This window comes from Phocoena sinus, chromosome 1, assembly GCF_008692025.1.
Source record: "Phocoena sinus isolate mPhoSin1 chromosome 1, mPhoSin1.pri, whole genome shotgun sequence".
NCBI lineage: Eukaryota > Metazoa > Chordata > Mammalia > Artiodactyla > Phocoenidae > Phocoena > Phocoena sinus.
In genome coordinates this window covers 33,368,028-33,388,952 of record NC_045763.1, presented here as the reverse complement: position 1 = coordinate 33,388,952, position 20,925 = coordinate 33,368,028, and positions in this window count along the sequence as shown.

The following is a 20,925-nucleotide window of genomic DNA, read 5'->3' as shown; positions in this document are numbered from 1 at the left end:
CATGAATGGATGGAGATTGTGGAAACTAAAATAATTAACACAAGTAAAGTGCTTACCCATGTGCTTGCCCGAGTAACTGGCCAATAAACGTTTATTATTATCATTATTATTATTACTAGCATTACCATCGATCAAATATCTATTATTGTCCAGGTACTGTGCCAGAAACTTCCCATCCCTTATCTCAAATCCTTACAGCATCCCTACGTTATGTAAAGTAGGCTCAGGGACCTGCCCAGTGCTAGACTGTTCCAGAACTTGTATTCATTACTAGTTTGCCTCGCCCCGACTTAGCCCTCAGTTTTCCAAAAGGTGAAAGGATAGAACTGGCCCCAGAAAACGATGTAGCACAGCGGGGAAAAGCTCAGGCTTTGAAGTCACAGAGACCTTTGCGCTTTGCTCACAGGGCTGTTGAGAGGACAAATGTGATGACGGCCGCTGAACTTAGCATGGCGCCAAACACATAGTTAGTTAGTACTCAGTTCATGTTATTGGAGCAGGATAATATTTGGGGTTTCCAAACTGAGAAATGTTTCTTGCTGTTTAATGGCCTCATTGTTGAGGGGACGGTGGAGAACAGCCTCGGAGAAAGAAGTCATTGTTCAGCACTGAATAGCAAACTGGACTCTTAAAAGAGTCCAAAGCAAAATTGTTTTGAAGGGCCAGGCATTCAATTGCAAGAGTCAACATGTACAAGAGAGAAAATTTTTTTTCCAGAATTCTAAAATCTTCTCTTTAAACAAACTTTTAACATAAAACTTTAAATAAAACTTGGGCAACCCAGCGAATAAAAGTTTTACTGAAGTCATAGAGCAGGCAGTGTCTCGTATCAGCTGAGGAACTCTTCCTAGCTGGATGGAGAAACTGAGAGAAAAAGGAACAAGAGCAGGGGATTCAAGTCTGGGAACTGCCCCCTGAACCTTCTGCCCAGGGTGCATGTCCAGCGGAAGCAGATAACAGCGGTCCCCAACGGTTTTGGGACCAGGGACCAGTTTTGGGGAAGACAATTTTTCCACGGACTTGGGGGGGTAGGGGGATGGTTCATGTAGTAATGTGAGTGATGGTTCAGGCGGTAATGCCAGTAGTGGGGAGCGATGGGGAGTGGTAGATGAAACTTCTCTCGTTAGCCCGCCGCTTGCCTCCTGCTGTGCAGCCCAGTGTCAGTCCGCGACCCAGGGGTTGGGGACCCCTGAGACAGACGACCCCAGAGCAAAGGGACTGTGCCTCTCTTCCCCACAGTACTAGAGAAGACCCCTCCTCACAGAGGGCCCTGTGGGGGAAGCCGTAACGGAGATGCAATGGCTGTGGGCTTATTTAGGGAGAGAGAATCTCACGTTCCCTCTGCCCAGCTCCAGCCCACATCCCACTCCTCTCCCAGGGCCAGTCATTAAGCCCCAAACGCACCCTTCTATATTGTCTTGGGATGCTGGGGCTGGCACTGTGCCAGCTGTTTCCATGGCTCCGTCCATAGGGGGCACTAGAGAGTGCAAGACTGGACCAGGAAGAAAGGACTTCATGCTTTCTGCTTGCTGTTCCTTCCTGGCAGCATCACCTCACAATAGCCATTCGCTCTGGCAGAAGCAATTGGTCCCAGTAACAACTGGTTCCAATTTCCAAGTTTTTTCCACATTCCCAGAACCAGCCTCATCATGGCCCCTCAGGTATATCAGCACCAACCCCAGGCGTGCTCTCCTCAGGGCTCTGGGTCCCCATTTCCAGGTTCTAATAACCTCTAGTTATTCCCTTGTCCTCCCATCCCTAAGGGTGGTATCTGTTTCCTGCAGTTACTACCTCTGATATCTCACTGTCTGCTTTACTACTTGTCAAATACGACCTAACCAATTCCTTATATTAAATTCTCTCCCTTAAAACAACCCGTGTGGGCTTCCCTGGTGGCGCAGTGGTTGAGAATACGCCTGCCGATGCCGTGGACACGGGTTCGTGCTCCGGTCCGGGAGGATCCCACATGCCGCGGAGCGGCTGGGCCCGTGAGTCGTGGCCGCTGAGCCTGCGCGTCCGGAGCCTGTGCTCTGCAGCGGGAGAGGCCACAACAGCGAGAGGCCCGCGTAGCACAAAAAAAAAAAAACAAAAAACCAACCCGTGTGATTTCTGTCTTCCTGATGGGACAGAGTCACGCAACAACCTGATTCCCCCAAGGCCTTTGTGGGTCATGGTAAGCGTCAAAATTTTCCAGTGGAGGTAGATCCAAGCACTGATAAGGCCTGATGGTGAGAGGTTTGGGGTGAGCATGAGGAGGGCTGGAGGGCATAGGCTTGACACCCGAGGCCGTGACTGCAAAGTCATGCTCAGGCCCAAAGCCAGGCTAAACCAGTTACACCAGCAGAGAAGTGATGCAGAGGGAAGCTGATGCCAAAGACCCAAGTAGACAAGGCAGCCAGCAGGGCCATCGAGCCCAGAAGCCTAGGCCCAAGGCCATGGATGTCATGGAAGGCTCCTCTGCCACCAGATGTCATCCTGAGGGGTGGGAGGCGGGCACCACCACGAGACGGAGAAATCCTAATAGAGAATTTGGATCCTGATTTGATTATTTTTCCAAAGGAGAGTAAATTTTTTTACTTTTTTTTTTTGGCCGCACCGTGCAACTTGAAGGATCTGAGTTCCCTGACCAGAGACTGAACCCGGGCCCTTGGCAGTGAAAGGGCCAAGTCCTACCCACTGGACCGCCAGGGAATACCCTTACTTCAGTTTTTTGCTTTGACAACATTTCAGATTTACAGAAAAGTTACAAGAATAGTGCAAAGAATTCCAAGATATCTTTCATCCAAATTCTCCAAATGTTAACATTTTACCACATTTGTTTTATTCTTCTGTGCGTTTTTTTTTCTGAAATGCATGTGTATTTTTTCTGAAATATTTAAAAGTTGCAGACATGATGCCTCTTTACCCCTGAATACCTCAATGTGTATTTCCTAAAAACAAGGACATTCTCCTACATAACCACAGTAAAATTATTAAAATTGGGGAATTAACATCATATGGTACTATTATCTAAGCTATACACTTACTTCAGGTTTTACCAATTGCCCCCAAATGTCCTATATAACAGAAGAAAACGCAGGATCAGGCATTGCATTCAGTTGTGAGGAGAATAACTTTTCACCCAGAAATAAAAGGAGGGGGGAAAGGGAGCTGTGATCAGTTGGGTTTAGTTGCAGAAGAAATAAGTTTTATTTCTGCACATCTGAGCCATACAGTATAAATGCTGAACATGTTATATTAACAATTAATAGTAGTGTTAATGATATCAGTAATAGAGTTCATGGCCCTCTCCATCCTGGGTCTGTCTTTGAGACATGTCTGTAGTCATTCCGTATCAGCCAGTTACTCCATGAAAACGGTTTTCCTTGAGACAGTGTAGCTTAGTGGAAAAGGCAGGAGTTCTGGAGTTGGACAGCCCTGAGTTAAAAACTAGCTTTGCAAGAGTCAAGTACCACAATGTTCATTGCAGCTCTATTTACAATAGCTAGGACATGGAAGCAACCTAAATGTCCATTGACAGATGAATGGATAAAGAAGATGTGGCACATATATACAATGGAATATTACTCAGCCATAAAAAGGAACGAAATTGAGTCATTTGTAATGAGGTGGATGGACATAGAGTCTGTCATACAGAGTGAAGTAAGGCAGAAAGAGAAAAACAAATACCGTATGCTAACACATATATATGGAATCTAAAAGAAAACAAAATGGTTATGAAGAACCTAGGGGCAGGACAGGAATAAAGATGAAGATGTAGAGAATGGACTTGAGGACATGGGGAGGGAGAAGGGTAAGCTGGGACAAAGTGAGAGAGTGGCATGTACATATATACACTACCAAATGTAAAATAGATAGCTAGTGGGAAGCAGCTGCATAGCACAGGGAGATCAGCTCGGTGCTTTGTGACCACCTAGAGGGGTGGGATAGGGAGGGTGGGAGGGAGACGCAAGAGGGAGGGGATATGAGGCTATATGTATACGTATAGCTGATTCACTTTGTTATACAGCAGAAACTAACACAACATTGTAAAGCAATTATACTCCAATAAAGATGTTTTAAAAAAAAAAATCTAGCTTTGCCACTTGCTGTTGATGTGACCTTGGGTCCAGCTTGAACCTTCCTGAGTCTCAGCTTCCTTGCCTTTACCATGGAGGGGAGGTCAACACAACGGGACCTGGAGCCAGACAGATCCAGGCTCACATCTCAGCTCAGTGCTACTAGTTTGGGGAGCCCAGGCTAGTGCCTTCACCAGTGTGGATTTTGTCTACTCATCTGCAAAGTGGGGAAACACCAACAAGGCATTTTGCTGGGCTATTGAAAGGAGGGGTCATTCTTGTATGGCATGGGCCTGGCTCGTAGCAGGTTCTCAATGAAAGCTTAATTCCTTTCCATCAGCCCTTCTGGATTTGGGCATGTGATTCTTCCTCTCGGGGCCTCAGTTTCTCCATCTGTAAAATAGAGCCAGGGGTACCATCTCTGGCTGGTGAAGAGTGAGAACTGCAGGTGGAAAGGTTTAAGGCTCTGGAAAGCCCAGTGCCCTGTGGCCTTGGCAGAGCAAGCCGACTGGCTGACAAAAACAGAAAGTGCTTTGGAATCCTGGGTCCTGCCAAGAATGCGGGCAAACCTGTTCTTCCACTGCCACCCTGGGGCTCCAGACCTTCCCATCCTCTCACCCCAGCTAGGTTCCCTCCTCCCTCCCCTGGTGCATCTGACACAGGGCTTGTCCTGCCTGCCTTCTTCTAGGAAGCCAGTCTGTCCTACCTCTAAGAAGGGAGAAAGGACATCGCCCTGTCCTGGGCAAGTTGTTGGGCAAGAAAGGGCAGCTCCAGCGCTGACCCACTGCTGGGAAGAGAAGAAGGAAACTGCAGCCCTGGCAGGTTTTCCCCAGAGGAGTCCCACTGGCTCCAGCCCTGCCAGTCTCCCCCCCTGCAAATACTGAGTTCAAGGTCAGATCAGGAGAGCAGAGAGGCGTGGTGGAAAGGGCTCTAGACTGGGAGGGGGGATGTTCACCCACCATAGCATTTGTAGGAACAAGAAAGGGCTGGGACAAGACTTCATGGGGTAGGAGGCCCTCAGCCAGGGAGCCCACATCACACCAGCCAAGGGAGGCGGGAGGGAGAGGTGGGTGTGTCCCTGGTGGGGAGCCGTCCAGCTCCTCCACCTGCTGCCTGGATGGTGGGACCAAACTACGTGCTAGGCCTTGTGCCAGGCTCTTGACGTTATCCTTATACTAGTTACGGAACCCTCATAAGTCCTGGGGAGCTCGGGGTTACCATCATTTTTAGATAAAGAAGAAAACCGACGCCCGGAAATTGAAGCCACCTGATCTAGCTGCTCGGGGATCCAATGGATCTGCTTGATTCCAGAGCCCATGCTCACTGGGTTTGCTGTGGGCCGGAGGAAGGATCTGGAGCTGGGCCCAGGGCTGCCCTTACCTGTAAGAGCCGACACCTTTCCAGTGCAGCCCTGTGCACCCGCATTCCTTTCCCTGGACCGACACACTCTGGGGGATTCCAGATCCGGCAGGGGCTGGCCACGTCACCAGCACTGAGTAGACGTGGCTGTCACCATGTCGTAGGTGCCTCCTCCCCCACCCACTCCACAGAATGTGGGTTATTCCAGACCCTGAGTCCAATTCCTCTATCTGCCCACATGCCAAGCAAATGCCAGGAAGGTAGTAGGGGTCCGGTAGGTGTTTATTGGATGCCCAAGGTCACTTAGGCCTGTTCGACTTCCATCCAGGGTGGAGTCCCCTCTATTACTCAGTCCACAGTTTTGCCAACTGCATTTGAGGTTCAGAAGTCAAGAACCCTTCTGGTCCCTCAAGACCCTCCCCTCAGTAACGTCAGGGACAAAGCCCCAAAGGAGCTGGGCAACTGGACCCTAAGACACTCACCTTAAAAGGTAGACTCAGTTGCCCCGAGGCTAGAATTTACTGACCTGGAAAATAAGAACAGTGTGGTAAACAGCTTCTGTTCCGCCTAGTGACAGGCATAGCGCCCACGGAGGCTGGGCCTGTGATGATTCTCTGATTTGAAAGGCAAGGTCTGGAAAGTAATTCCGAGTCTATAAGGGAATGAAACCGAAAGATTCCACTGTTGCCCATTATCTATTCATTTATTCATTGGTCCGTTCACTCACTCACTCACTCATCTGTCAGTATTGTGTTTCCTAAACTTCACTCATTCCCAGACTACTTTCATCACTTTGCCTTATCCACTACAACCTATAAGCCCGTTTACTCCACGCTTGTCTATATTTGACTGTATTACTTAGTAGATATAGCTTTGGCCTAAGCAATACTGTAGTTCATTTAAATACAGCTACAATAACCACGCGTTTGACCACGTGACCTAAAATCCTCTCCCGCGCACCCTTGGGTATCTCTCCTCTCTGCATAACAGTTTCTGCATCCAAGAGGTAGGGGGCATTGAGACGCAATGACTTTCCAGTCCTGACATTCTGGGAATCTATGATTCAAAGAGTCCCACCCAGGGAAGGAAAACACTGAGACCAGATGGGATCAGCGGGAGAGGGAGCTGGTCAAAAGCATTATGTTTATCTGTCATGCTTCCGAGGCTGACAGTGATTCAGGAGGCAGGACAGGAAATTCCTTGGGATTGGTCTGTAAACCACTGTTCAGGGACTAAGAAAAACAAGTAGGCAAGTCCCCAGGAGCCTTCATCAGCCCCCAAAACATGAGCTCCACACTCTCCACTAGACTCTTCCAGAATTTTCTGGAATTTCCAGAGGCACTGGGATCCCAGATAGAGGAACATTACGCCCGAAGAGGTTTGACACTGAGAAATGACTGACAGAAAAAATGACCCAGCTGTCCTCCTCTTAGTCTCCAGGGCAGGCAAGAGGAAAGTAAGTTCTATTTGGGGACCTTCTCAGTCCACAAACCCCTTTTTGACCCTGACCCAGGGGCTCCTTGGGCCCATCTTTGTTCTCTGCAGCCCAGCCCCTCCTTGACCAGCTGATTGGCCAAAAGTGGGCACCTGGCCAGATGGGACCAGTCAGAGGCCTGAACCTTGGAATTAGGATGAGAAGAGCCTGGTCAGTTAAGCATGGGTCAGGCAAGATAACAGACTTGCTGAGGAGACCCGCCTGGGACCCAGGTCTGAGAGAGAGAAAGGAAACCAGGGTTCTGAGAGAAGCATGGAGGCGGGATGGGAGAAGCTGGGCACTCCCAGAGGGCCTTCCATCCTGATGCCTCGCCAGTCCCAGGAGTGACGTCTTTGGGTCACTTGCCTGTCCTTGAGATCTGGAGACAGCCCTGACTCCTTATACTGAATTACACTTTTTGCTCAAACTAGTTGGAATGGGCTTTTGTTTCACGTAACCAAATCAATCACTATTATGATGACGCTGGTTCTTCAGTCTCCTGAATTAGACTTTGCAAGCCAAGGTAACAATAATGATAGGAACGACTCCCTGCACACTGGATTGGTGCTTTATGACTTTAAAAGTCCCTAACTTGTGGGTCATCACTTACAGCCTGAGGGGACTTGCCCCAGACTTACTCATGCCCAAGATTCCTCTCCCAAGAACACAGGGGGAATAGCCCAGGTTTGGAGCCAGGCAGACCTGGTTCCTGAGCCCTACTTATCCATCGCTTACAACCTGTATGACCCTGGGCAAGTTATTTAACCTCTCTGAGCCTTTTTTTTTTTTTGCGGTACGCGGGCCTCTCACTGTCGTGGCCTCTCCCGTTGCAGAGCACAGGCTCCGGACGCGCAGGCTCAGAGGCCATGGCTCACGGGCCCAGCCGCTCCGCGGCATGTGGGATCTTCCCGGACCGGAGCACGAACCCGTGTCCCCTGCATCGGCAGGTGGACTCTCAACAACTGCGCCACCAGGGAAGCCCAACCTCTCTGAGTCTTGCTTTCTCATTTCTACAAACTGGAAAGCAGGACAGTGTGGGCACTGGAATCAACTCCTCCTGGTTTTGCCACCTACCGGCTGATGACCCTGGGAAAGTGACGTCACTTCTAAAAGCCTCAATATCTTCAACAATAAAGTGGGGCCAGGAAAGTCTATTTTAAGTGGTTGTTGTTAAGCTTGAATGAAGCACGCCAAATGTTTAGTTCGTGAGGCCTGACCAAACTGTGCCTGAAATCTTACAATCCCCAGACATTTGAGTTCCATGAGCCAATAAATTCCCGTAGCATAAAAAAAAGTTGATCACAATATCTGGTACTTAGTACAAGTGCTCAGTGTATGGTAGCCGTAACAGTAATTTATTATGCAAAGTACCTAGCATGAGGCTTGACACACAATTATTAACCAAAAGTTATGTACTGTAAAGTGCACACCGGTCAGTACAGAGGGTTTGACTAGACCTGGCTTAGCAGGATCACTTGCAAAACAAAGGAGTTTCAGTTGTTAGCAAGCTTTATGCACGTCAACAGTAATTACCACAAAGCTAATGTAATCTTGGGCCATATTAAGAAAAGTATTGTCTCTAGAAGATGGGAGGTGTTTGTCTTATCTAGAAACGGGAAGAGGGTGGAACCTCAGAAGGGGGCATGTAACCTCTCACTTTCCAAGGATAATAAAAGATCTTCCTTGGCAAGAGTGCTTATTTAAAAATCACTCTCTCTCTCTCTCTCTCTCTCCCCCCTTATCAGTCAGTTATGCTTTTGTCTTGGAGTATTTACAGTACGTTACAATATTCAAGGCAGTGACACTGGTATAAAAACAGACAAATGCATCAATAGAACAGAATTGAGAGTCCAGAAATACACACATATGTACAACTGATTTAGACAAAGACGCAAAGGCACATCCGTAGAGAAAAAAGTCTTTTCAACAAATGGTGCTGGAACAATTGTTCATCTATATGTTAAAACACATACACACACACACACACACACACACACACACACACACAAAATCTTCAATCTACTTGTATAATATATAAAAAGTAACTCAGAACAGATTCATAGACCTAAATGTAAAACCTAAACCTATAAAACTTCTAGAAGAAACATAAGAGAAAATTTCTGTGGTCGTGGGTTAAAGATTTCTTAAATATACCATGAAAAGCATGATAAATAAAAGTAAAAAAAAAAGATAAATTGGACTTCATAAAAATTTAAAATGTCTGCTCTTTGAAAGACATTGTTAAGAGAATAGAAAGACTACCTATAGACTAGGAGAAAATGTTTGCAAATGATATATCTGATAAAGGACTTGTATTCAGAATATATAAAGAACTCTCAAAACTCAATAATTAGGAAACAAGTAACTCTGGGAGTTCCCTGGCGGTCCAGTGGTTAGGACTAGATGCTTTCACTGTTCAATACCTGGTCGGCAAAATATTTGGACAGACGCTTCACTAAAGAAGATAAATGGATGGCCAATAAGCACATTAAAAGATGCTCAACCTGATTAGTCATTAGGGAAATGCAAATTAAAGCTACAGTGAGATGCTACTACATGTCTATGACAGTGGTTAAAGTCAAAAAGATTAAGCATACCAAGTGTTGGCGAGGAGGTAGAGGAACTGCAACTCTCAGATGTTGCTGGTGGGAATGGAAACTGGTACAGCCCCCTTGGAAATCAGTTGGGCAATTTCTTAAAAACTTAAACATAACATACACCTACCATATGATTTGATTGTTCCAATTCTAGGAATATACCTAAGAAGAATGAAGGCATATGTCCGTAGAATGACGTGTACATGAATGTTCACGGCAGCTTTGTTTGTAATAGCCAAAAGCTGGGAACCCAACTGTCCACCGACAGAGCAGTGGGTGAACTGCAATGTATTCGTGCAAACGATTCTATTCAGCAATAAAAACAGAAAGACACCAGTAGATGCAACAAGATGGATAAATCTCAATATAATTATGCTGGGTGAAAGAACCCAGACATAAAGAACACTTATTTATTGCATGATTCAATTTATATAAAAGTGTCAGAAATGGAAAGCAGATTGGTGGTTGCCCGGGGACGGGGAAACAGAGCTGGAGGCAGGGATTATAGAAGGAAGAGAGAAGTCTTTTGGTGGTAATGAATATGTTTGTTTATTATCTTGATTATGGTGATGGTTTCACAGGTATATACATTATCAAACATAAAATTTTGCACCTTAAAAACATGCAGTTTATTATATGTGGATGTAACACCTCAATAAAGCTGTTTTTTTAAAAAAAACAACACAACAACCAAGGGCTTGCCCTGTGCTGCTTCTATCCAGGGCTTGCCACAGTTTCCATACTACGTCCTAATCTACCCATCTCATTGAGTGCCATTGTGTGCGCTGGGTCAAAAGCCCCACATGGCCGAGTTGCCTGAACTGCAGCCTGCCGCCTCTGGAAGCTTCTCTTCCTCTGGACCCCACTCCAAGCAGAAGCCTTGTGGATAACTTAGTCAATGGGTAGAAATAACACAACCAAATATGGAACACCATGTCTCTAACTTCCATAGGCCCACCAGTGCCATGCTCCATTTTTAGTGGTAGGGATTATGGTGTAGCAACTTGCCTTTCACTTTGGAGGAGAGGCTCCAGCGTGCATGTAACTTACCAGGGAATTTAGGGTGACTGCTACTTCCTGCTCAGCAAGTCTTATCACATGGTATCATTAAGGTGGTGGACCAGCATGGTGCCCTGTGGGGTGGTGAGAAGATCAGGCTCTCTCACACTGACTTGTGGACCAAAGTGGCACCATGTCTCCAGGGACTAGTGTTAACATCAGGGCTAAGCTATCCCAAAGATCTGGATTTTTCCCTTTCTCCCCAGCACATTCACCCTAGTTAATTGTCCCAGTTCCCTCTGGGCTGGCTAGAAAGAAGATGTAGAGCAGGCGCTCGTGATGTTGCTTCAGGGTCCCAGCTCAAGGTCACTAGGCCTCCCTTGAATTCAAGGAACTTTCAGTCTGTGACTGATCTGATTCTAGAAATCGAGTGACGGGCTTTGATTCTTATCAAGGTGACTCAGAATTACACAGCACTTGATAAACAGAATAGGCCAGAATCTGCTTAACAACCAGCACCTACCTGGCACCCACCATGTTCTAAGCCCTTTAGACCCATGACAGTTCATTTGGGCCTCATGTACCTCTATGTAGGTACACTTATAATCCTTATGTTATCCTACACATGAAGAAACTGAATGAACTAGAACAGAGAAGCATGGGATGGACCAGAACAGAAGGAATTAGCAGAGGAGAAGTAGCTTGAACCACTGCACAAGTCAAGGTGCCTCAACGTCAGCCCAGGTACAGGCCTGGCCAGGCCACTGTTAGTGAGGGTTACCTTGATCAGGAGTGACACAGGCAGTGTGCAGGCATCCAGCCAGTGGTAGGGAAGCTCACCACCTGCACAGAGCCCTGGGAATGCTCAGCAAATGACCCCCACCAAACTCCCACTGGCAGGAACTACCATCTACCAAACTGGGAAAGATGGGAGAAGGGGACAAGGGAGTGGGATGAGGAAGGAGAGAGAGGAGCTGTGGTAGGGGTGGGAGAAAGGAGGCAAGAATTGCTCCCCACATTTTACCTCTGAGGGATCTGAGGGTCAGGGAGGACCCAAGACCTGCCTGGGTACCACAGCCTGGGAGAGTCAAGGTTTCCTAAATTAAAGCCCTGAGAATCCCTCCAGAATTTGGAATCTGGGATCCAGGCTTCAGAAAAGCTGCAGTTTCCAGAGGTGAACTGTAGTGGGTGGCTGTCCCTGGAGTGCCAGGGCTGGGCACCATTGGAAACCTACCAGGAAAGCCCCCATCCACTGGAGGAATTTCCCCATAGAATATGTCCCCTGTCTTGGGTTTGCCAAGTCACTGAGCCCTTGAAAAGCTTTTGTAAATTAAATCTGGTGAATTGGACTTGAGTCCTGTGTCCAGCGGGAGCCAGAGATCCAGGACAGCAAGAAGAAGATGCAAGGCTGCTCCTGACCTTGCCTCAGAGGTCATGCAGCCTCACTTCCATCACACACGCTGGCATCAGGGAATCACACTGAAGCACATTTCCTTTTTCTGAACTGACATTTTTGAGCACTCACTAAGCGCCAGGCCCTCCAACCAGGCTCTCCAGGACTTATTAACTCTTCCAAATGGTCCTGCGATGCCCAGGAAGCAGTAAAATTTTCAGGACCGTGATGTGAAACTCAGAAGCCGCTCCATCAGGGTGGACACCCGTTTCCTTCTCTCCCTATCCTGGGACCCTTCCTTTCCTGGATCAAGGGACTTGGGAAGGGAAATCTGAGAGTTCCTTGATGATAATGGGCAATGGAATGACAGCAAAGGGAAGGATCATCTTGAGGGAAATGTCCCCCACTCTGCCTCCTTCAATTCTTGTGACAACCCGTATATCAAGTAAATATCTTTAGTTACATTTTACAGGTAAGGAAAACTGAGGCTCAGAGAGGTTAAGTAACTAGCCCAAGGACACATAGTTTGTTAAACTTCACAGAGTCTGGAATCCAACTTAGTCTGATTCCAAAGTCCACCATGCTCTCCTGCCTTCCATTATAAACTGATGCTCATTGGAATTACATTTCTGAAACTTGACTAAGGGAGAAATTCTATAATTTTTACTCTTTCCTTCCCAAATGTTATTATTTGTTAAAAATCTTTTGATTTGTTACCAGCTTTAACAAAGCCAGCTAAATAAACACTCCCTCCTGTCCTACAAGAAGCCGTCTCTGATTCCCCAGCACCCTGGGCTCACCCAACACAGCACCAGCCCACAGTCTTTAATCGCCTGTTGACCTGTCTGCTCCCCTTTGTAGAACAAAATCTATGTCAGGGGCATAGTAGGTGCCAGTGAACGTTTGAGGAAGGAGGAAGAGAGAAGGGAAAATTCTAGGGAAAGAATGTTTAAAACCCATAATAAGAATGAATACCATCTATTGAATGTGTACTCTGTGTCAGACACTGGTGTTCTACCACAGGCACAATCTCCGGTAAAGCATTCTCGGAGCTTCACCTTCAATTTGCATTAGAGCAGAATAGGGTTTAGAGAGGGTGTCTCCTGCCCAGGGCTGCATAGCAAGTAAATGACTCTACAGTCTGGGTTCTTAATCACCACTTTGCAACCATGGGGTCACTTCCCTGTGCTCTCATAGGAGCAGAGGAATTAATCAACAACGTTCGGCAAGAAATTCTAGATTGTGCCATTCCAGGTCCACTTGGCTTCTTTGGGGTAAAATACTCAGTCTTTCAGGATTTTTTCACTCCCCTCCCTCCCTTCTCTAGGAAGAGGCAGGGTAGAGGGGAGGGTTTGGATAACCTCACGGTGGGGGAGGGTACTTCTGGTTCCAGTGTTGCCTCTGGCCTCTACAGCTGTGGCTGATGTTTTCACCTCATCTGTCCTCTGGGCTGGTCCCCTGGCATCCACTGCCCATGACTTCTCCTGGCCATAGCTTCTGCACCTTCTCCTCTGACCCCGGCTCTTCTAGCCCACGGTCTTCCTGGACATTTCTACAATACGTCCCGATCTCCTGGAGTCCCAGAAACTCTTGGTTGCCTTCCCTTCTCCATACCTCCATCCTGGAGGAGGCGGGCTCTGTGAGGCTGCCCTGCATGGCTAGAGAAACATCTTTTCCATCAGGGCTATTCAAAGTGTGGTCACCATCACCTGGGAACTTGTTAGAAATGCAGCATCTCAGGCCCCACCCAGGAGCTACTGAATCACAAACTCTGGGGCTGGGGCCCGCACAATGTGGGTCTATCCATAGTGGAACAAGCCCTCCAGGTGATTCTGATGCATAGTCAAATTTGAGAATCACTGCCCTACCTCATACCTTCCCTCCCCCGAGAACTCATAGTGAAAAGTCCATGCTCTAACTTGGCCAGATTCCAGGTCTTGACATGTAATAGGAAGCTGGGGGCAAGGGGGCGGTTCAGAAAAACTCTATAGCGCTCCCAAGTGTGTAGGTCTTTAAACTGAAATTGTGGATTCTGAAACTGTTATGTTTGTTCTACTCTTTCAAAATAGCCATTTAGAAAGTCAAAGCTGAGGATTGTCAGCTGCTGAATCTCTCTCCCCTAGAAGCCATAGATGCCTCAGTGTCAAGGGTGAGGAAGGGCAGGTAAATTGCTGGGAATTAAAAATTCATGGAATAGCTTTTCAAAAATCTTTCTTTTACTACATATACAATGTTTTTTCTTTTTCTTTCTTTTTTTTTTACAATGTTTTTTCTTTTTCTTTTAAAGAATCAGTTATTTATTTATTTATTTAGGCTGCGTTGGGTCTTCGTTGCTGCGCACGGGCTTTCTCCAGTTGCGGAGAGCTGGGGCTACTCTTTGTTGCAGTGCGCTGGCTTCTCATTGCGGTGGTTTCTCTTGTTGCGGAGCACGGGCTCTAGGCACGCGGGCTTCAGTAGTTGTAGCACGTGGGCTCAGTAGTTGTGGCTCTCTGGCTCTAGAGTGCAGGCTCAGTAGTTGTGGCGCACGGACTTAGTTGCTCCGCGGCATGTGGGATCTTCCCGGACCAGGGCTCGAACCCATGTCCCCTGCATTGGCAGGCAGATTCTTAACCACTGCACCACCAGGGAAGTCCCTACGATGTATTTTCAATTCCAGACCGATTTAATCTTCAGGTCAACCCTGAGAGGTCCCACAATATCCAGTTTACCCCCTGGTGCAGCCGTCAGCCCACGGACTCTGGAGCCAGTCCCCTGAGCCCATCGGGAGGGTCCTCGTTTTCATCCATCCCTCTTCTCCATCCTCACTGCGGTCATTGCCCATATTCTGGTCTCATCAGCCCAGACTAATCACTTACTAGGGTGCAGTCTTGGGCAAGTTACTTAACCTTTTTGTGCCTCAGTTTCCTCATCTGTAAAATGAGGATTCCACATTCGATTTCAAAAACAATTTAGTGAGCACCTACAATATTCCAGGCACTGGAGATATGACAGTGAGGCAAACAAAAATCCCTGTCCTCATGGAGCTGACATTTTAGTGTGGGGATAAGAGTGTCTGGGCAGGGGAGGGAGGAGGGTTTTTAGTTTAAATAGGACGGCTAAAGAAGGTCCCACTAACAAGGTGACATTTGAGCAGAAATTTGAAGGAGAAAAATCCCTGGATAGCTGGGGAGTCGGCATTCAGCTGGCAGGAAGGGCAAGTACTGGAATGCCGAGGCAAATGGGGATTTGGAGAGTTGGAGATTAGACAAAGAAGTCAGTGTGGCCAGAATAGAGTGAGGGAGGAGAGCATGCAAGAAGTCTGATAAGGAGCTGGGAGAGAGGGATGAGGTCATGGAGAGATATAGCTGCTCTTGTCAGGACCTTGACTTTGATGCTAGGGAACTGGGGGCAGATTTTAGCAGAGGAGGGAACTGATGTGACTTTATAAGTTAAGGTCACACTGGCTGCTGTGTGAAGAATAGACCAAAGGGGCTGGAGCAAGGCCAGAGGCAGGGAGACCAGTCAGAAATGGGGCCACTGCCATAACCCAGGCAAGAAAGAGTGGGACCCAGCCCAGCAGGCAGCAGAGGGGAGGTGAGAAGCCATCAGACTGAGGAAATGTGCTGAAGTCGGAATCGACAAGATTGGCAGCTAGATTGGATGTGAGGAGTGAGAGGAAGGGTGCCGGGGTGAGAGTCGGGTTGAGGGCAGAGGTAGACGAGGATGACTCCAAAGTTTTTAGCCTGAGCAATTGCAAGGATGAAATTGTCGTTGCTTATTGAGATGCGGAAAATGCAGAGGAGCAGGTTTGGGAAGATCCTTTTTTGACACGTGGAGGTTAAGATTCCTATTAGACATCCGTAGAGCAGGTAATGCACTGTTGGACATATAGGTCCAAGAGAGGGGAGGTGCGGGCCAGAGATAGACCTATGAAAGACTTTCACGTATAGGTTGTATTTCTAGAAGGTCATGGGAGCACCTGCTTTGTATGGGTGCTGTGGGGATTGAGTTAAAACTAAAGGTCAACATTGGGAACAGCACCTGGCATGTAGCAGGCACTCAGTAAAGCTTGGCTGATCGCCAGCATCATTTGGTGTCACTTGTACTCCCCAGCTAGCTTCCCAACGTGGCCTCCCTGCTTCCCACCGGGGCTGCCTCCATGCCATCCTCCACACTGCTGGTCAGAGCGATCTTCCTAAAGCCCGGATCTTACCACCCCTCCCTGCCCAAGCCTGCCATGGCTCCCTATTGCCTACAAGGAAAAGTGCAACAGCCAAAGGCCCCTCCAGGCCTTTCCTTACCCAGGCACTGCCACCCTCACCAGCCCCAATTTCTGCCACCACCCCCCACCTCCCACTTTGTCTTCCAGCCATAATAGGGAGCCCTTTGTTCACAGCTTGATGTCTTTGAACGTGCAGCTGCCTCTGCCATGACTTGTCCAGCAGCAGATTCCAACTGATTCTCACATCCTCTACTACGAAGCCTCCCTCCCCACCCAGGGGGAGGCCTCCCTTCCTTGTGGCCCTGCCTCCTACCCTCACTGGTGTTCCTTGCCCTCGAGAAAGATTGTGTTCCTTACACACACACACACACACACACACACACACACACACACACACACACCTGCGCTGTTCCTTCCATCCCCATTCCTGCAGCGTTGAACTACAAGCCTGAGCTACAGAAAAGGGGCTCGAAGGAGGACAATTTTCCATGATGGGTTTTATTATTGTCACTATGTTTTAGATCAGCAAACAGAGGCCCAAAGAGGTGAAGTCACTTGTGCAGGTCACTCAGGTGGAAAACACTGTGGCCAGGAATGGCCTCCAGGCTTGTCTGATTCAAAGTCCTAGGCTCAAAAGCATATGCACACATGTCCCAGGCAACACTGAATTAACAGTCTCAGGGCACCTGGGGGGTGGGGGGGTGGGGTAGGTTCAGGGTCCCTTGGTCTGTCAACTGTTCCCTACTTGGGAGGGGATTTAGGGCTAGGGAGAGGGTTAAAGATTTAGGCTCAGAATAGGCCTTCACTTGTTTATTCAATAAATTCTCTCACTCATTCATTTACTCCCTCATTGTCTCATTCATTCATTCACTCACTCGCTCATAATCAATTAATTGGTTCCACTTTCAATTTCTACTCCCAGCAGGCTCTGATCCTACCCTCTAAGAGCTCAGAGTCTGTGGAGAGCCTGGTCAGGGGACAAGATGGCACCTAAAGGGCCTGCAGTGAACCTTAAAAGGTAAGAGAAGTTTACCAGGTGGCCCTGGGAAAAGGACAACCCAGCCTGAGGCTGCAGCATGTGCAAAGGTCCAGAGGCTTGAAGTAGCTGCTGGAGAACTTCAGCAGACCTTCCAGATGTAGGGTGCCTGGGGGAGGGGATTGGAGGGTTGATGGGGGTTTATTGGGAGAGAAGGTTGAAGGCATGGGCAAGGGCCAAGGTCAAGATTAATCTGGGAGTTAAGTGTAGAGGAGGGTTAAAGTACGGGTTGGGAGGAGGGCTAGGTTTAAGATTAGAGTGAGCTTGAAATTGGATTATTTCTTTTTATCTGCCTTTCCAGAATGATTCCCTGTAATTTGTATCAGTGGTAAGGATGGTTATGATTAGGGCTGCCAAGAACCTAAAAATCAAGGATGGGCTTTACGGTTGAGACTCCAGGTGCAGTAAAATCAAAGTACTGGAGGAAGCAAAGCCAACATTTGCTGGGCATGGAGTCTTCATTTTCCTGCTCCCTGAATCATGGATGCACTGGCTGTGTAATATTGGACACAGTCAATTAACCCCTCTGGGCCTTCCAGTGCCCACCTATTAAACTGCTGGGCGGATTAGGATACTATGCTACGTTCTGAGCATCTTCTCTGGGCCAGGCACCCCCGGGGTCCAGATGTTCTCATCTGCTTCTGACAGTAGCCGGTGCTGCGCAGGAACGGAACCGCCTAGCCAACCACAGGCATCCAGTAGGTGCTCATCAAGGCTAGTCCTCTTCCCTTCCCTCCTTTCCCCAAAGAGCCGACTCCAGGAGCCCCTTCTTGGCCCGGGCGGCCCAGGAGTGCTGACAACTCTTCTGGAGGAATGAGCCTCGCCAGGGGTTGGGGCGCCCCCGGCCTCTGCCCCTCCGCGCGGCCTGGGGTTCCGAGCAGCCGCGGGTGTGGAGCCGCGCAATTACCCTAATTACAGCCCTGCCTCCGCGGCGGTGGCGAGCGCGGCTAAGCGGTCCCGAGCACGCCCCCAGCCCGGACCCGAGCGTGGGAACCTCCATGCCCTTAGCCTGGGCGGCGGCGGCGGCGGCGGCGTGGGGAGCCCGCCAGCCCGGGAGGCCGCGACGGCCGATAAACCAGCGCGCAGCTCTCCCGCCGCTAATTAATGCGCGGAGCTGGGCGAGCTCGCGGCTCCTTTCAAGTGCGATCTCCGAGGGCCCCGCACCCCGTAATGCACATCCCCACACCTGAGCGGGGAGCGGCGGCGGGACCCCGGGCCGCGATTGGCTGGGAAAGCCGAGGAGCCAAGCTCTTGGGCGGGTTCCCACGCGCCATTCATCCATTCATTCATTCACGCGCCCACTCCCTCCCCACTCCTTCGTTCACTTAGTCACCAAACAGACGTTAGCGGAGTACCTTCTGCTATGGCTGCCTTTTCAGTAAAACGGGAATAATAATGTGTCTCACAGGAAGATTCTGAGGGTTAGGTTGTGCGTGGAGAGGAAAGGGACGGCTCGTTTATTAAGAATCTATTCTTCACCATCGCAAATACACACCAGCTCACTTAGTCCTCACAAACACCCAGAATGGGGTAAAACTCCGTTTTACCGACACACAGACGGAGGCACAGAGAGGCGGTGGGATTTGCGGAGGTCACACAGTAACAGGAGTGTTAGACGTCTGTCCTTCAAGGCATCTCCTAGGGCTCCACCACACAGTGGGTAGTACACAACCAAAGCCTGCGGTGCCAAATAAGAAAAATTACAGCAGCTGACGTTTCTGGAGCACTTCTTCTGTGCCAGGTCCTGTGCTAAGTGCTTTCTGTTCATTATCTCATTTAATCTTCGCAACAGCCTCAGACACTGGGCATTCATATTTCATTCCCATGTTACAGATGAGGAAACTGAAGCTGAGAGAGTAAGTCACTTGCTCAAGGCCACGCAGCTGAAGTGGCTGAAGTGAGGTTTGAACCCACCAAACCCAGCAGGGACACCAAAGCTCTCCATTGTGGAGCTGAAATAGAGCAGCCCATCTTCTCCCTTGTCCTTTCTAACCTCAAGTTTAGGATGGGCAAAATCCACTGAATGCCTTCTCTGTGCCCAGCTGCCTCTCACCCCAGGGACCAGCTCAAAATACTCAGGGGACAGACAGTTTAGAGGAGATCTGATGCTGAGGAAAAGGCATGAGATATATGCAAGCAACCTGAAAGTTTACACTCTCTGGGCCTCAGTTCCTCATCTATAAAATGGGCACAGCAGTCCCCATTCTGCCCCCCTCCCAGCACTGCTGCTCATTTGTTGTTCTTGAGTCCATTGATTGTGTTCATTCACTTAGGATACTTCTTGAGTGCCAACTACTGACTTCGTGCCAGGGCTAGAGTGATCAACGGTGCTGTTTGCCCAGGACTGAGGGGTTCCCTGGGCTGCAGGACTTGGAATGCTAAACTGAGATAGTTCTGGGCAAACCAGGACAGTTGGTCACCCTGCCTGTGCTGGGTGCTGGGGATTTGAGCCACATCAGAGCCTGGTCTGGTCCCTCTGAGAACTGGTAAGGCTCCTGCCCGTGGGGAGGGATGCCCCATGAGCTGTTGGCACTGGAACAGGATGAGGGTGAGGTGCCTTGGTGATGCGCCGTGCTCACCTTTTTCCCAGTCCCCTGGCGCCAGGTGCAGGCAGATACACCAAAGCAATCCTACCCATTGCCTGGCTGGGAAAGCCAAGGCTGAAAGCCTAGCGGTGGCTTTCCCACAGCAGCTGCCATGAGTCAGCGCCCAGGGGCAGAGGTGTCAATCTCACCTCTCTTTACCCACCCCTTCACTGTATGACCTTGAACAAACCACTCTACCTCTCCAGAGCTGCTTCCCATCCTCACCTTGGGGTGGGGCGTGGGGGTGACGGGGGTGGTGACTCTTACAGGAGACTCTTCTAGGTACCCTCTACTTCACCAGGAGCTCCCAGTGAAGCAGGCCTCCTCACAGGCGGGGGTGCCTGCCAAGAACTTGGTCACTGCTGGGTTCTTGGCAGTAGCCAGGTGAGGATGTCCCAGAAAGAACCTAGAAAGATTGGCCTTTGAAACAGACAGAATGGACCTTAACCCCAGCAGGTCACTGGGATTCTCTGAGATTCATTTTCCTCACCTAAAGGGGCAGAAATATCGCCTACCTCCCACCATTGGTGTTGTGAATGAGATTCTGATGATGAGGTGCTCAGGACACACCAGTTCCCTTCCTGCCCCCTTTACTGGTCCCTGTACTCCCTGGCCCAAATGGTCTGGACTCAAACTAATGTCCTCTTTTATTTATTTATTTATTTAGGTTGCTCCAGGTCTTAGTTGAGGCAGGCGGGCTCCTTAGTTGTGGCAGGTGAAATCTTAGTTGCGGCATGCATGTGGGATATAGTTCCCTGACCAGGGATTGAACCCAGGGCCCCCTGCATTGGGAGTGCAGAGTCTTAACCACTGTGCCACCAGGGAAGTCCCCCTAATGTCCCCTTCTTCTGCTTCCCTCTTTCCCCTCCATCCACTGGGTACCCACCATATGCTGGTCTTCTTAGGACCTCAGGTGGGGCAGACATATAAAAAATGGAGTCTCCCTTCTTTCATGGGAAGTCATAGCAACTCCTAGGACCCCAGGTGGCGGGAGGAGAAAGAATAACAGCGGCTATTGCCCCTGGGAAAACAGGAGACCAGCTCCCTCACACCTCCCCTCTTTCCGACTTCACCCTCTGCCTGAAAGCTCTTTCCCTTCACGCCCTGCCCCCATCATCCCCACCCCCCACCGAGTTCCACTGCTCCTCTGCCCCAGGTAGAGTTAACTGCTCTTTTCCCCAGGAAGTCTGACCTTTGTTTCTGTTTTTGTTTAATTTATTGTA